The sequence below is a fragment of the Podarcis bocagei genome, assembly GCF_964188305.1.
Source record: "Podarcis bocagei genome assembly, chromosome: 10".
NCBI lineage: Eukaryota > Metazoa > Chordata > Lepidosauria > Squamata > Lacertidae > Podarcis > Podarcis bocagei.
Window position 1 is genome coordinate 64,420,069 of NC_138135.1, and position 13,331 is coordinate 64,433,399.

General features: G+C 42.9%; 2 long non-coding RNA genes across 2 annotated transcripts in view; both read right to left on the reverse strand.

Moving 5' to 3' along the window:
* Positions 1-13,331, reverse strand: part of LOC308596684 — a 492,091-nt gene that overhangs the window by 167,491 nt on the left and 311,269 nt on the right. The gene's annotated exons all lie outside the window — the stretch shown is intronic.
* Positions 8,137-10,339, reverse strand: LOC308596672. The gene is made up of 3 exons (XR_014012637.1): positions 10,095-10,339; positions 9,294-9,355; positions 8,137-8,388 (listed from the first exon to the last, which is right to left on the reverse strand). It is a non-coding gene; the product is annotated as an uncharacterized lncRNA (long non-coding RNA).

Here is a 13,331-nt window from a genome sequence, read left to right on the forward strand (position 1 = left end):
CGGAGATGCTATCTCTTCATATTGTATGAAGGCCTTTTCCTGTCATTCATATATTATGTATATTATGTCACATGTTGTGTGTGTTATTCTGGTAATTTAAAAAAGTATGACTGCTCTCAGCTCTGAGTAAATTCTAGCAAATTAAAAAGTATGACTGTTACATAATGAGAACAGCATCTCTATCAGATCTGCGCCAATAATGAAGGCAAAGTCATTTATGTAAGTGGCCATGCACAGTTACAGCAACAGAGGCAGTGGGAGGCTTTAAGTGACTAAACAGGAACTGTAATCTGCAACACTGAATTTATGAATTGCTGTGGATGTGTTCTGATGACTAATGATGTACTGATCAATAGGGACTTAACTAATGGATGGAGGAGGTTCTCCAAACTGATAATACAAAGAGAAAAGGGGGGGGGGGAGGAAGAGAAAATACTCAGGCCTGAAGAACATTTTATTCCATCCCCAAGAGGGGGTCTTTAATGACTCTCAAACAATGACTTTACATAGCTGCTGGAGATGAAAGGCAGGGAGAAGGGACTCGTTTTCCCTCTCTTTGGAGAACATCAAAATGTGATTACAAAAAGGCAGCTCCCAATAGCAGAGATGTGTGAACTCCCTTTCCACTTATTATTCCAGAAACATGAAAAGGGGATGCGTGAGTCACACATGCACCCTGCTTTTTTTTGGTGCTTCCTATATTGTGAAGAGGGATGCGGGTGGCGCTGTGGGTTAAATCACAGAGCCTAGGACTTGCCGATCAGAAGGTTGGCGGTTCGAATCCCCATGACGGGGTGAGCTCCCATTGTTTGGTCCCAGCTCCTGACAACCCAGCAGTTTGAAAGCATGTCAAAGTGCAAGTAGATAAATAGGTACCGCTCTGGCGGGAAGGTAAATGGCGTTTCCCTGCATTGCTCTGGTTCGCCAGAAGCGGCTTAGTCATGCTGGCCACATGACCCGGAAGCTGTACGCCGGCTCCCTCGGCCAATAAAGCGAGATGAGCACCGCAACCCCAGAGTCGGTCAGGGTTCCTTTACCTTTGCCTTTATATTGTGTGAATCTGCAGGGCAGCTTGTTCATCTGGTTTCCCAGTGCCAAGTGTTGCTGCTGGCTCCCTAGAGGGCATGGGGGACATAGGAAGCAAGGTGCAGACACGGCAGCAGGTCGGATTGGCTTCACTGCCATGCTCACACTGCGGGGATCTGCCTGCACCTCACCCCTCCACTGAACCAGCAGTGGTAGGTAAAAAAAAAAAAGGTAAAGGACCCCCGGACAGTTACGTCCAGTCAAAGGCAACTATGGGGTTGCGACACTCATCTTGCTTTCAGGCCAAGGGAGCCGGCGTTTATCCACAGACAGCTTTCCGGGTCATGTGGCCAGCATGACTAAACTGCTTCTGGCACAACGGAAGCCAGAGCACACAGAAAGACCATTTACTTTCCCGCCACAGTGGTACCTATTTATCTACTGGCATCAGCGTGCTTTCGAACTGCTAGGTTGGCAGGAGCTGTGACCGAGCAATGGGAGCTCACCCCGTTGTGGGGATTTGAACTGCCGACCTTCTGATTGGCAAGCCCAAGAGGCTCAGTGGGTTAGACCACAGCGCCACCCATGGCCCTACTGAATGTTGGGGAGGAAAGTGAGCAACACTACACTACCCTGCTAACTGCTACTGCCTGAAAGCTTCTCCATTTTCTAAAGGCCTGGTTCAGTCATCTGCCTGGGCAGCAAGTTACATGACTGAGGTGTGTGTCCATCATGCATCATATGATGAGCGTGTTCTACCCAAAGGCCCACTAATCTCATTTCTGTAGCTCTTTGCCCTAAAAAAAGAAGCAGGAGTTGGCCGTTGCAACTCGGTCGTCACATCAGTAACAACAACAGCCACCTCCTTCGCATCTTTTCTTGGCAACAGAACTTCAGTCTTGCTTCTATTGACCCTGGGAGGTGTTTGGCCTCTGCCACTGTTGTAGTGAGTCTACATACATAATGTTGCCTTGTAATGTCAGTCCATCAAGACTTTTGGAGACGGTTGAAAATTAAAGAGACCAAATGGAAACAAAGTTCTCTAGTCCTCCTCTCTTTGGTGTCCAAGTCTCTATGGCCAACTTCTTAGTCCTGTGCAGATGACAATTCTGGAGATAGGGAAAAGAGAGGGAACATGATTTACTTGCTGCCCCCTCTATATGTGGACTAGTGGGGAGTGTCCGGTGCCACATGGGAATTTTTGGTAACCGAAAAATACTGTGATTTTTGTGTGGATAGTGTGATTTGTGAATTTGGACCTTCCACACAAAAAAACTGGACTAAGTCACACCAAAGTCATGATTTGGTCCACCATCTTTATTCAAATTGGCAGCAGGCATCCAAACGTCAACGAAGTCCACCAGCTCTACTCCAGGAACTCTTGTGCAGAGTTTGGTGATGATAGCTTGAGAGGTGGCAGAGCCGATACCAAAAAACAGGTGAAGTCATGCCAAAGCCACATTTTGGTCTGCCACCTTGATTCAATATGGCAGCCAGCATCCAATGTCCACAAAGAGTGCCACCCCCACCTTGAGAAGCCATGTTTGGTGAAGACATCTCGAGAGGCGTCCAAACGCAGAGAGAACAAACAAACAAATGGAAAAACCACTTTCCAGAATATATAGTAGATTGAATCTATCTCCCCACACTCAGCCTACATTCACAGAAGATATATGCGTATAGGCTCTGTGGTGAACCAGTGATTGATGTATAGAGGTCACGGGGGACATTGGCATGATCACCCTCCATAAATCCATTAGGCCCATAATTGTCATCTGTGTATCTTTGCTGTGTTTCTGTCGTGTATGCATGTGTACCATGAGTAAAAAATTGGTTGTTGTGCAGCAAGGGAGCAGCGTGAGATTTTATTTTACAAAAGAACTACTTTAAATTGAGATGGCATTGTGCAGATCCAGTTCATAGATGAACTCCTTATAAAGTCACAGGGGGGGTTGGCATAATCCTATCAAAGCCACTGTAACTCAAGAATTAGACTTTGCTAGAGCACTGCTTTCCTGCCCATATGAGGACTGTGTGCACATGTTTTGCCTGGCAATTCAGCCATACATCGATCACCACAAACCATAAGATAGATCTCATTTTGTTCTCTCTAGGGAACACAAAATGTTGACAAAGGGAACAGCATGTTCTTCACATTAACTGGCTAGAGGCAATTCTATTATCTATGAAGGATTACGCACGGCAGCTAGTAACCATCTGCATTGTATTTACAAAAGTAACAATTGGTTTCTCTCCTATTGCCTTGTTAACAATTTAAGACAAATTAGCTTTATTCATGCATTATTATTTTTTTAAAATAAGGACAATCTAATTATGTATGCTTTTTATATTTAAAGAGTTGCCTTGCTTAATACAAAATCACGACAGCTTACCCATCAAAATATAGCATGAATTGCTAGCAATAGGGAAAAGAAAATTGCAAACAATTGTAAGAATAACCGTATCATTACGCCAAGTCACTGTTTGTTCATTACAATGATGCCAGGGTTTTTTTGTGCTTCCAAAAACTGGCAAAGTTGAGCTTGTGAAGGAAATTCTATTACAGTGGTGCCCTGCAAGACGAATGCCTCGCAAGACGGAAAACTCGCTAGACGAAAGAGTTTTCCGTTTTGGAGGTGCTTCGCAAAACAAATTTCCTATGGGCTTGCTTTGCAAGACGACAATGTCTTGTGAGTTCCTGCTGGTTTTTTTTCCCTCCCCCCCCTTTTTCTAAGCCGCTAAGCCGCTTATCAGCTGATCCGATCAGCAGATAAGCTGCTAATAGCGCTAATAGCGCTAATCCACTAATCCTTCAATGGGCTTGCTTCACAAGACGAAAAAACCGCTAGACGAAGAGAATCACAGAACGGATTCTTTTCGTCTTGCGAGGCACCACTGTATATGGAAGCCAGAGAAAGGATGGCCAAAGTCTGCCTCATGCTCTGGCGATTCTTATATCGGCTGAAAATGGTGGCACTCAGGGTGGGCACGAGGTCTCATCTGGAGAAACTGGTTCACGACTGAAAATACTGTCCCTTGCATAGGAGAAAAATAAAAAATAGAGCTAGGCTTATGATGTTTCCACCCAGAGCTACTGATTATTTCTGCCAAGCACATCGTAAAGAATTGCTCTTCGTATTCTTAAAAAAAAAATCCTATAGTGTTACACATATCAAAATGTTGAGTAACTATCCCCATAAACGTATATTCCATTTTGACCCCCCCCCCCTTGTGGATCTTAATGTATTGTGGTACCTTGGGTTACATATGCTTCAGGTTACATACGCTTCAGGTTACAGACTCTGCTAACCCAGAAATAGTGCTTCAGGATAAGAACTTTGCTTCAGGATGAGAACAGAAATTGTGCTCCGGCGGCGCAGCAGCAGCAGGAGGCCCCATTAGCTAAAGTGGTGCTTCAGGTTAAGAACAGTTTCAGGTTAAAAACGGACCTCCGGAACAAATTAAGTACTTAACCCGAAGTACCACTGTAATGATTTCCCCCTCTGCATCTCTTTCATAACTCTATTATTAGGAATCCTTTGTCAATCCATAGTTCAACTTTTTACTGCAAGTTTTCTGTCAATCCTACCAATGTATATAATTGTTTACAATAGCTTTTCAAATAAATTATAACTTTCCCCCATTGTTTATTAAAGACCTGGTTTCTAATCCTTCCTGTAAGTTTTGCCATCTTGGCATAGTTCATCAATTTTGTCTGCCACTCTTCTTTGGTCAGAGTTGTACCATCTTTCAATTTCTGGGCTAACAGAGTCCACGCAGCCATGGTCGCATACATAAATAGTTTCGTCTGGTCCTTCGGGATCACTGGTCCCATAATACTTAAAAGAAAAGGTTTTGTTTTCTCAGGAAAAGTTATTTTCAGCATTTTTTTTTCAGTTAATTATACTGTGGTACCTCTAGTTATGAACTTAATTCATTCCGGAGGTCCATTCTTAACCTGAAACTGTTCTTAACCTGAGGTACCACTTTAGCTAATGGTGCCTGCAATGAGTATGGGTTGCTCGTGTGTAAGTTGCCACCTCTCCTGGCTATGTTGCCTGGTTAAACCTTTCTGTCTGGACAGCCCTTCACTTCGTGGCTGCCTCAGTCGCTAGCAGAATCCGTCAGTGGGCGTTTCTTAAACCTTTTCCAACATAAAAGTTGTTTGACGCCAAGTCTCCTCCTACTCTTCCTGCGCCGAAGTCTTCTGCGCAGGGAGGGCGTGGGTAGCGGAGGACCCGTGCTCTCCCTGCTGGTGTCCGGTGAAGAGTCCTGGAGCCCTCTCGCCGATTCCCCCCTCTGCCCCCCTTTATCCCTGGTGTTGCGCTGATTTGCTTCCCCATCTGTTGAGCTGCCTCTCTCCCTGCTGGGCCCTTCTCCAGCATCATTTGAGAGCCTTCCCTCCGCCTCTAGCTCCGATGTCAGTTCCCTGACAGTGCCTCTTGCTGCTGCTGTGCCGCTGGCACACGATTTCCGTTCTCATCCTGGGGCAAAGTTCTCAAGTCGAGGTAACTCTTCCAGGTTAGCGGAGTTTGTAACCTGAAGCATTTGTAACCTGAGGCATTTGTAACTCGAGGTACCACTGTATATCCTTTCCCAGATGTCTTTTATCGTCTGACATTACCACCACATGTGATAAAAAGTACCCTCTTTTTTATTTTTATTTTTTTACTTTTCCAGCACGTTTTAGACTTTGATTTGTACATCTTAGTCCTCCTGGACTTCCTGGCTATGCCCTTCCATTAGATGACAGAGCTGTGTGTGACAGAGCTTGGAAAGTTCATTAAAAAGAAACTAGCTGTAGTTCAAGTTCAATGCACTGGATTCAACTAATGCAGTCCACTAATGGAAGTCAGCACCATGATTTCCACCAGTGCAGTGGGGCTGATGTGGTTGAGGGGCGGAGCAAGGTGGGTGAGGTGGGTGCGGACTGCCCTGGGTGTCACCCCCTGGGGGGGGGGACATTCGGCGCGCTGCCTGCCCATGAATCCCATCTACCGCAAGCCGTCGGGGGGAAGGGAGGGAGCTGTGACGCTTTGCCCTTTTGACATCCCTGCACTCCTGGGCTGCTGGAGGAGGAGAAGAAGAAGAGTTTGGATTTGATATCCTGCTTTATCACTACCCTAAGGAGTCTCAAAGTGGCTAACAATCTCCTTCCCCTTCCTCCCCCACAACAAACACTCTGTGAGGTGAGTGGGGCTGAGAGACTTCAGAGAAGTGTGACTGGCCCAAGGTCACCCAGCAGCTGCATGTGGAGGAGCGGAGACGCGAACCCGGTTCACCATATTACGAGACTACCGCTCTTAACCACTATACCACACTGGCATGCAGACAGGCAGAGAGAGGATGGGAAGGAGGCAGGCGAGTAAAAAGTGAAGGGAGGAGGGAAGTAGAGAAGCAGGAGCTTCCATTGGGAAATTTTGGAACATGAAGGAGATAGACTGAAATTGCAGAGTTATGAAAAACTAAAAAATCAAGTGAGAGATTGGCTTCATTATTATCAGATAATGGAGACATACAATTTGGATAAGAAAATTGGCTTCCAGGTGGAAAAGTCAAAATTAGAAACAGAACTGTTAGAACCCAAAACTAAGAATTTGTCAAAAATGTATAACTTGCTGTTGAAATGGAATACTCAGGATGAAACGGTAAAATCTGCTATGATTAAATGGGCACAAGATGTTGGACATAATATTATGATGGCTGACTGGGAACAGTTGTGGACCACCGGTTTGAAATTTACGGCATGTAATGCCTTAAGGGAGAATATTATGAAAATGATCTATAGGTGGTACATGACCCCAGTCAAGCTTGCAAAAATTTATCATTTGCCCGATAACAAATGTTGGAAATGTAAAGAAACTGAAGGTACATTCTTTCACCTTTGGTGGACGTGCCCAAGGATTAAGGCTTTCTGGGAAATGATATATAATGAACTGAAAAAAGGTATTTAAATATACCTTCCCGAAGAAACCAGAGGCCTTCCTCTTGGGCATGGTCGGCCAATTGGTGCCAAAGAAAGACAGAACATTTTTTATGTACGCAACAACGGCAGCAAGAATACTTATTGCAAAGTATTGGAAGACACAAGATTTACCCACCTTGGAAGAATGGCAGATGAAGGTGATAGACTACATGGGACTGGCAGAAATGACCGGCAGAATCCGAAACCAGGGAAGAGAGACGGCGGAAGAAGATTGGAAGAAATTTAAGGACTATCTTGGGAAATATTATAAAATTAGTGAATGTTAAATTGATGTTGGATAGAATTTAAGTGGATATCAGCTGTAATGATTAAGATAATTGGGGGGGGGAGAGAAAGAAAGGTGTAAAATTAAGTGAAAATTAAGGGTGAGGATTTGCTGAATGAATAATTTGAATTGGAATACAAAAAGGGGAGGTATGAGGAGGTCCGAGAAATAAGTTAAAAGAAAATAAGTGAATGAAATTATACGTGTTGTTAATTTTTGTATTTTGTTTTTTGTCTTTTTTGTATAATTTTTGAAAAGTTAATAAATATATATTAAAAAAAAGAGAGAGAAGCAGGAGCTTCCTCAACTCAGGACCCAAACCTTGTAATCCCCAAAAAGTTCAACAACTTTGGCCAACCCTCACCTCAAAAAGCTGAACAACTCCTGGCAATGACAATGGGTAGATCACAGCCAGTCTTTTTATACTGTGAGTAGATCACAGTCTCTTGGGAGTCCAACTCAGGGGTCGGCAAAATTTTTGTGGCTTGGGCGGTTCACGGTCCCGCAGGTGCTGCGGTGGGCCAGAGCTGTGCACACGCAGGCATGTGCAAATGCTATTTCCGGCGCTCCTTCTGGAGGAGGAGTGCACAGCTTCCCATTGGCTGCAGGAGCTTCCTGCAGCCAATGGGAAGCCGGCCAGCGTTGCAGAAGGCGGTCCCTGCTCTGCTCCACACTGGTTTAGCACGGGGCACGGGAGCTGACCGAGCGGGCGGCAGGGGTCCCCGAGTAGGTGGTGTGGGTCCAATTAAACAACCCCCATGGGCCGCTTGTGGCCCATGGGCCTTAGGTTGCTGACCCCTGGGTCCAACTAGATTTCAATGTGTGTGTGTGTGGGTGGGGGTGACAAGAAGTTTTCTGTACCGGGTACCACCTGACCTTGCTACACCACTTGTTGAGTCCCAGGAAAGAGAGTTTGCTCTGTGAATTTTTTCACCTTGTATGCTGTTCTCTTTCTGTTACAGATACGGAATTCTGTCTCTTCGCCCGTACTCCTCTGTAAAGGGCTGCAACGTTCTCCAAGAATATCTGCTCCAGTGAGCTAAACCCCGTTTCTTTATTCACATTTCCACTGGCCTCCAAATCTGTGTTTCTACTGTTGTTCCATGTGCAGCTGAAATGAAATACAAATAATTGACCTTTTACTAATTGGGAGTGCCTTGGAGTAAGTGTTAAGTAGAAAGCTAATCTCGGCTTAGGAATGGTAAGAACTGCTTAATGATATTGGCTCTGACCTCTTGGGCTATACTAGATGCATCAAACTTATATTATTGGAGGGTGGTTTTTTTGGTGGGTGGCAGTGGCGAGAATTATATTTAGAGGTTAACAAAACCCCTCGTTTACGCTTTCGTTGCTGTTTTTCATTATAATTTTAAGCACATGCCAACCTGTAGTTAATAGTCTTAATGAATAGATTTCTACCCCAAAATAAAAAGAGCTGATTTCAAATCTAGAATTCCAGGGGAATAAATGTTAAGTGTTTTCTTGGTACCTTGACCCCTATCCCTATTGGGACAGTAGTACTGCTCCACCCCTGAGCCCTAGTAGCTACAATAATTAACATTATTCTAGCCCAGAAAAAATCCACATTGTTTTGTGAGGTCTCTTTGTACCCAGGCTATGCCTGCATTTCTCTCCTTAATGGGATTTGTCATTCTCATCCACTCTGCAGTCTCTCTCTCTCTCTCTCTCTCTCTCTCTCTCTCTCTCTCTCTCTCACTGTAAGAGGGTTGCTCTCTGAATAAATCCTAGATATTGCTTTTGAGTAAGTGCAGACACCTTTAGTTACTCCAAACATAAACACAGCTTTATTTAACAAATGACAGGCATATATATGAGTTTACAGCTGCCTCTTAATTCTCCCCTAGCGTTCACTTCCTGTGTTAAAGTATTCTAGTGAATTATTCTTACATCTATATGTCTTCTTTTATGCTCTAAGTTGTTTTGAGTGTCCTCTGCTGCTCAGCTTGGACTCTCTTTCCATCTCTATTAATTAATTAACTAACGAACATCTCTTACCTTCAGTATGGATGTATTTCCCCCAGGATGACTAATGGTGTAATATGAACAGAAAACTACAACTGAAGGAATAATAATGTAGATTGTAGAATAATATTAATAATAAAAATAAGCGAAGTTAATATAGCAAAAATAATACTAATACCACAACACTAATACAGTACTGTTGCATCTTACATGCATTTAACCTGTGTGATTTCAACCATATGCCGTTGAAGGCTGGCTAGTTGAAATTCAGTGGAAACAAGGCAAAGAGCTTAAAAGCTATATCTATCTATCATCTATCTATCTATCATCTATCTATTAGTTTTCAAATTTTAACAAATCCATCCAAATTATTTAATTTTTTTTCAAAAAAAAGTATTAGGTTTCCTGCTCCCATTGCAAGCATATGTCCATTACATTCCTGATGTTACCGCTTCATTCTTTGAGCTTAAAAGCTTTTTTTGGTGATGGGTTCAGGGATGGGCGTAGCCAGGATTTTTGTTAGTGGAAGGGGGGGGCAGCCAAAGTTATTGAGCGTTTTTTTAGGAAATCAAAGTCGTTGAGCTTTCCTTGGGAAATCACAGGTTCAGGGTTCAGGGCTGAGCCAAGACCTGTTGGCACCTGAAGTGAACCACAAAATGGTGCCTCCCCCACCAGGGAAGAAGGGCTGAGTGAAAATCAATGTCAGGGGGGGGTAAAGGGGGGGTAAAGATCTGCATCAAGAAGAAGGATGGGAGGAGACTGGCAGAACCACCTATTTGCCAAGAGATGGCATTTGTGTGTGTGGTACTGCCAAGCAAGCAGCATGAAATATACTCCAAGTCCTGCAGTGATTTCATGCTCTTTATTGCAGCTTGTAAAACAGTGATTCAATTTCCCCCCAAACCTCAGGCTTTTATATACATTCTTAACACAATGAGTCCCATCTGATTGGCTGATTCTGCTTCTCTCCTGGAGCCTGATTGGTCTTCTCCTGCAGGCCAATCAGTTGTTGCATTCTACGATCCTACCAGCCTAATAGGCTGATTAACTTCCTCCTGGAGCCTGATTGGTCTTCTCCTGCAAGCCAATTACAAAATCATAGAAACAGGTCAAATCAACAATGTAATTGCACAAAATGTCTTTACATTCCACGATCGCTTGTTTCTGTTTTAAAGAAACCAATGAAATAAAAATGAATGTATCATTTGATTTGGCAGAAGGGTAGGTTGGTAGATGGGTGGGAAATAAATTATATTCACTTCAATTTCTGTTCCTTTAGATCAAATTCCAGAAACTTCCCCATTAGATATTTGTTAGGTTCAGTATTTGTGATCAAAGGATGAGGCGGTGGGGTTTTTTTATCTGAACACGGCAAGGTACTGATGAAATTGCAAATCACCTTAAAGGGATTTTGACCGCAAGAGGCAGGCAGCTCCGCCAGAACTGTTTATAGTCTGTTCTGTAACACTAATAAGCTAAATGCTTGTATTCTGCTCTTGTTCATTTTGTTTGGTAGTTCCTGTTAACAACTGGGCCTTTTCTTTCCTTTTTTAAAAAAAAGTCAATCTTGAACATCTGAACACCGGCTCCAACTCAACTATCCAGCTTAATTACAGAAGGATATAAAATTTTAACACCTATAAATGGCCTCTTACTTTGCCTATAAACTTGAGACACTGCAACAGAGGAGTTATTAAGAGAACAAGACTGGAGGTGGGGGCTAGGAAAAAGAGAACATGTTAGCTTTGAGGTGCAGCAAACTCCACTGTGCACCTATGAATGAGGGAGGACTCATTCATCCAACGTTTTTTCTCTCTTCAAACTCTAAGGTCAATTAGGTGAATGGTCTGTTTCCTTGCAGGTCAGTTTTTCCTGTAGCAAATCTATTGCCTCCATTAGTCTTAATGCCTCAAATTTGCAATTGTGGTTGGAAGAGGTTTTTATCCCCCATTCCCACCGCATTTTTTGCACAAATAAAGGGAGCCCTTGATAAATAAAATGTGTGCATTTGCTCATACGTTGCCAAGTCCTTATTAAAGAAACTGGTAATCAATATTAGAATCAGATCAATATGATTAAGAAATACACGAACTATAAATAACAGGTGGTACATAACATTATTATAAAAAGGGAAAGGAAATGGCGTTGGCACAGTACATTAAATGTCAAAACATTGAAAAACTATATTCTGTTTAGAAAGAAATGAATTCCTTCTGCAGGAATCAGTCAATTTGCTTTTTTGCTTGAGGTGAAATTCAGGTGGTAACTCTGATCAGAATATGATAAAGTGTGAAGTTATTGGTCACTTGGTTTGAAAATACTGATACTTCTCTGGAATTGAATTGGGAAATCTATGAAGGGAACACCGTGTCGTCTCTTTCCACACTGGGGCCATTTAGTGAATTAGCTGCCGCAATTGGTTGAATTGAAATCAGAAACAGTCAAAATCCTATAATGCCCATATGGGCAAGACTGTAAGTATGTTTACTCAGAAGTAAACCCCACTAGGTTCAATGGGAGTTACTCCAGTGGGAAGTGAGAGCTGGACCATAAAGAAGGCTGATCGCCGAAGAATTGATGCTTTTGAATTATGGTGCTGGAGGAGACTCTTGAGAGTCCCATGGACTGCAAGAAGATCAAACCTCTCCATTCTGAAGGAAATCAGCCCTAAATGCTCACTGGAAGGACAGATCCTAAAGCTGAATCTCCAATACTTTGGCTACCTCATGAGAAGAGAAGATTCCCTGGAAAAGACCCTGATATTAGGAAAGATTGAGGGCACAAGGAGAAGGGGACGACAGAGGACGAGATGGTTGGATAGTGTTCTCGAAGCTACCAGCATGAGTTTGACCAAACTGCGGGAGGCAGTGGAAGACAGGAGTGCCTGGCGTGCTCTGGTCCATGGGGTAACGAAGAGTTGGACACGACTCAACGACTAAACAACAACAACACTCCACCTGTGTTGCTTAGAATTCAATCACAAAGGCATATGCATTTAGTGGGATTTACTTTTTTATTTTTTCGTCAAACCTTTTTTATTAAGTTTTACATTGCAAATTTAAATTCAAACATTAAACATCAAAATCGCCATTTAGGATTATCTGAATCCTTTGACTCCCCTCCTCCCTTCCATGGTTACCATTATCAATCTTTTCCCAACCGCTTCTCTTATTTTCTCCGTTTTCCCTTAAATAATCGATTTCCCCCATAATTTTTAGTACATTACAAGCGTTACTCAAACACTGCCAAAGTTTTTAGTGGTTTACAGTGTTCTCTTAAATACATTGTAAATTTTTCCCATTCCTTCTTAAAGTTCTTCTCTTCCTGGTTTCTGATTTTCCCGGTCAGCATTTGGTGGGGTTGAAAACAGCCGCACGGAACTCCCAACCTTTGCATTGTTTAAAAATGGGCCCTTTGATTGAAGGTTTCCTATTCCTTTCTGTTGACTGGTCTCTAAGTCATTTTATTTCTGCAGCTAATAATAATAATAATAATAATAATAATAATATTTTATTAGAGCAATTGTGCTTCAGTGAAAAAAGAAAATGCAACCTTTTTTTTCATAGTGTGGTGATTAGAGGGGCTGATTAGGACCTGTGACACTAAGGTTCAAATCTTGACTCAGCCATGCAGCTTACTGAGTGACCTTGGGCCAGTTACTGCCTCTCTGCCTAACCTAGGCAGAGGGCAGAGGGCCTTCTCGGTAGTGGCGCCCACCCTGTGGAACGCCCTCCCATCAGATGTCAAAGAGAAAAACAACTATATGACATTTAGAAGACATCGAAGGCAGCCCTGTTTAGGGAAGTTTTTAATGTTTGGTGTTTTATCATGTTTTTAATATTCTGTTCGGAGCCGCCCTGAGTGGCTGGGGAAACCCAGCCAGATGGAAGGGGTAGAATTATTATTATTATTATTATTATTATTATTATTATTATTATTATTATTATTATTATTATTATTATTATTCCTACCTCACAGGGTTGTTTTGTGGATTAAATAAGGAGGGGGAGAACCATGAACCCCACCTTGAGCTTCCTTAAGAAAAAGGAGAGATGTAAATGCAACTCTCTA